Raw genomic sequence first — 4,820 nt, 5'->3', positions numbered from 1 at the left:
CATGTGACCGAGTTCTTCTTCTTCGTTCGATTTTTTTCACGGAAGTGCGCATTACCGCCACCTGCTGACGCGACCGATACTGAGTAATGGTTCCGGAGGAAAACTGCAAAGTACTGTCAGCTTTCTTTCTTTCTTTCTTTGCAACATAATCGTTTATACAGGAGTAATTACAAATACCTGTCAAATGAATATGTTTTTTTTTTTTTTTTCATATATTACTGTCATTTTCATTGTTTTATAAGAACAGGCAAAAAACACAAACACATCAAAACAATCCCTACCACCCCCCACCCACACAATATCACCCACTCCCACTGCAACAAAACATATTTGACAGACACAGCTTAACTGACTAGACAGACAAGTCTTTTAACCCTTTCATGCATAGTGGTCACTGCAGTGGACAGTTATTCTACAGCTGTTCTCTTATATATTCATGGGTTTTGTTGTTTTAGTTTCATATCAGCCAACACAGTGGACAACTTATGCACCATCCCATAATACACTGACATTCATACCATTACTGTAACTTTGCTGTTGTTGATAAACCTGATCTGCAGTAACATGTTTGAGTGTAATTAAATTGCTATAAAAATTGGAAATATGATAAAATGTGAGAAAACATCAGATTAGCTGCATTAAAAATGTTTTTATTTCATAGTTTTCACACAGTTTATCACTTTCTGATCTTGCGTTTTAAATACATGGTTCACATGGTATCCAGCTGAGTGGACATTTTTGGAACTCCATGAAAAATAGGTTCATTAAAAAAAATTTCAATTGCATTGTTTTTTCGTGCCTAAAAAGGAATAAAAACACTCAAGGAAAAAATCTTGACTAATGTTCTCATAATTCGTGCATGAAAGGGTTAAAAATTGCCAAAAAGGTGTCCAGATCTTATAAAAGTTTTTGATCTTTCCTTTAGTTGGGTATGTCAGCTTTTCCGTTGCCAAGTTAGAAAACTTTTCTTTAATCCATTGCTTTGCCGTGGGTTCTTGAATAGTTTTTGATTTCAAGGAAATAGCTCGTTTGGCTTGTAATAAACAAGAATTTTAAAGTGTCCTTTTTCTTCAAATTACTTGAAACTACTCAGGGAAGATGTACAAAATACACAATTTTGGATCCACAGGGATAACACATTCTGTAAATCTAGAAATTAACTTAAGAGTCTCTTTCCAAAACTTCTTAAGTTTCTCACAGGCCCACATACAATGAAACAAAGTGCCTATTTCTTTATTACACTTAGTACAAATGTCAGGACTGTTTGGATTAAAACAGTGTAGTTTTACAGGGGTGACATATGTTCTAAAGAAGCATTTGTACTGTAATAGTCTGAACCTGGTGTTAATTGTTTGTGTTTGAGCTAAAAGACTGGCCCTCTCCCAATCCTCTAAAGATATTTCTGTTTGAAGATCATTTTTCCAAGCAGATAAATGAGAAAGAGAATTGTCCTTAGTACCTGCCAACAGCGCATCATAAAATTTTGTTAGGACGATGGTTCTTTGTGATACTTTCAATAGTGGATAGAGAAGGTTCTGATGTAGATTTAATTTGTATAATTATGTACTTCCTTATTTGTAAACATTTAAAAAAAAATGTTTCCTAGGCAAATTAATATGGTTAGTATGGTTAATGGTTAACATAAAATGCATAACTGGTATGAAATACTCTGCTTTAATTTTAGGTACTCAAGTTACTTTATGCAAGTGCTACACTCAGGAGAACCTCTATCACCTATCATGCATCATTACAGCTATTAAATCTGATGATATACATGATTCAGTCCCTCTCATGCTGAAGTGTCAATTTCCAACACAAATTACTGCATCTTGTGGCTGAAAAGAAAAGATTGCTGTGAAATGTTCTGAGCATGTCCTTCAGTCTTTGAGTCTTTCTTGTATTTACCACTGTTCGGGTAAAAGAACAAAGGAAAACGTCAACATTTTGAGAAGTTTAGACAAAGGCTGCCTTCACACTCCCAGCCTTAGCAGTCAGTTCTCATTTACTGCTCAGAAATATTTCTTTTGTTTGGAACACACTTAGCCCATCAACACTACTCATTCACTAAAACACTGCGCCGTCTAACCACACACAAGTGTAACTTCCTCCAGCTGTGCAGTGACGTCACGCTACAACTAGTTTCATTCATAAAGTGGATGAGCCCCCCATCTGTTACAGCCCACCTCAAAGATCGCAACCAAAAGAAAAGTAGCAAGTGGGGTCGGTGCAAAAAGAGCTTCTCTTACTTACAATTACATGTGAGAATATAATAATCTAAGTCCGTATGAGTCCATGTTGAAAACCAATCTGCCACACAACAGACCCTCATCTGGTGCTGCAACACCACTGTCTTCCCCTCCAGAAAACCGAGGCCCCACTGCTGCAACTGCTGACAATGGTTTACCTGCACGAGCATAATATGGTTTCAGCAAGTTCACATGACAGAGTTGGGGGGCTTTTCGATGGTTTGGGGTTGACAAAACATATTTCTGGTCAGACACCTGGTGCAGCACTGTAAAAGGACCAGAAAATTTGGCCTGAAATGGTGAATTAATAGCAGCAAGGCAAGAACCTGATCACCTGGGCCCAGTGTGGCGTTCATCTTTATAGCCCCTCCCTGTCCATCATGTCTCTCTCTCACTCTCACCAGAACTTGATCACTTTATCTTTTAAAATGTAGCAAGTACCAAATTCCAAATAGTCTTGAACTGACCAACAAGTTGAAAAGCAGTTAGCAATTAAAGCCCAGTGAGTGGCTCAAATTCAGGAATAAAAAAAATTTAAAATTTGAAATTGAAATTCCTCATTCCTGTTCAAAATGGTAAAATATTTGAGAGCTCACTGAAAATAAAAGGATCCGCATTAACCCATAAAGACCCAGTGCTACTTTTGTGGCAGTTTCTAAATGAATTTTCTTAATTTTAATCTTGTTATAGTATTATGCATTAGATTTTGCATTTTTAGGTAAAAATCATGCATTTCCTTATATTGAATTTACTGATCATGAAAGCTCTGATTAAAGTTGAGGATTAGACTGAGAAAACTGAAGAAAAAGGTACTTTTTCAGTAAAATACATCATTTACCGAACATAAACTTAGTGTCTCCATCCACTGTCATTGATCCAACTCCATGGGTTTTACTGGTGAGTCAACGTTGTAGAAGATGACAGTGTTTCCATGTTCACTACGGAGCCTCTGAACGTCCAAATGGGTCATATCTAATGACCATGAAAAGATGACAAACTGCATTTTGCACCAATTATTTACATGTATTGATAGGATTACTGGATCAATAGGTATTAAACAGTTTACATCAGTAAATCATTTTGGTTGCCTTTGGTTGTTTGGGTCTTTATGGGTTAAAGTACCTCATGATGCTGGATGGTTTCTGTGACACATAAGGAAAAATGGTCTAACATATGTGTTAAACACTTATAACTGAAGGAATGCGCAGGTGTGTTTACCACCTGTTGACAGAGTTCTTCTGTGCATGTTTTCAGCTGTCATAGGCTTAGTTGTTGTTTGTGTGTGGACATAATGTGACATCCTTACTTACTGATGGGGTTTGTGGATGCTGCCAACAGCTCTGCTTGTGCCTGGTTGAGGTCATTTTCCAGTGAATAGTTTTAACACACAAATCCCTCTGGTTGTTTTTCCTTTCTCTAGTCGTTATAAGGAATAGTTTTAACACACAAATCCCTCTGGTTGTTTTTCCTTTCTCTAGTCGTTATAAGGTAGAAAAATGATCTTCTGCGTCCTGTTCTGTACTTGACACAGAGACACTAAGATGATATCCATCTCTTCATCTCACCATCACTGAAAAAGTAAATATGCCAAAATGTTTTTCTGTGATGTATTTAGAATTAAATCAGCACTGGCAGTTTTGTATTTTTTGCCTCCTCTGTTATAATTTGTATTTCTGTCTAATCATCTCCAAATATCATCTATTCAACTAGATCAATAGATGCATAAATATCATCAATCACAGCAGAGAATGAAAGAGGAGAAAAATCATGTCTGCCTTTTGAAAAACAAGATGAAAAACCTTCATCTTCTTTATCAGTTTCACATCATCTAGTTTCAAAATGTTAATGTATTCTGTCCTCATGAAATCCTTTATTATGGGATTCCAATGAGACCTTTAAAGAGGCATCACTAATATAACACTGTGTAACACGTTGGATCTTTTCCTGACAAGGTTAAGCTTGATTTCCAAATTGCCCATTTGATCCAAATTACTCCACATTGACTCTTGTCAGTTCTTTGTGTCTTCTTATTAGTCTTGCACATTCAAACCTCCATCTGCATCTGATTTGTCTACTCTGCCAGCACAGAAGAAAGAAAAGGAAAAAGACAGAAAAAGAACTGTGCAAAAGATAATTTATTTGGATTAAGAAACAGGCAGTGAGCCATTTACTGTTTGCTTTTCCTGTTCCTATCACAGCGGCAAAACTGAACCAAATGAAGCGAGGTTTTAATCAAAAACCTTTGTAGCCTGATCTACAAATCTTACCCTGAAAGACATGAACAAGACATGTTTTTAATTCAACACAAAAACTAAGACGCAGCCCAAAATCAGTCTGTTTTGGAATGTGTACCCCCCCCCCCCACACACACACACACACAAAAAAAGAAATCTCTTCACACTGTCCCTAATTTCCATTTTTACACATTTCTTTCCAGAAAACTTCCACTGAATTAGAAGTGTAACAAGTGGTGCCACGCACAACAAACCCTGCCCCTCACATCTATTTCACCCATTATGAGTAAATGGGAAGATTAAAAAAATATACATCTATATCATAAACTTTTTTTTTTTT

The sequence above is a fragment of the Sphaeramia orbicularis genome, chromosome 11, assembly GCF_902148855.1.
Source record: "Sphaeramia orbicularis chromosome 11, fSphaOr1.1, whole genome shotgun sequence".
NCBI classification, from domain to species: domain Eukaryota; kingdom Metazoa; phylum Chordata; class Actinopteri; order Kurtiformes; family Apogonidae; genus Sphaeramia; species Sphaeramia orbicularis.
Note: the sequence above shows the minus strand (reverse complement) of the source record.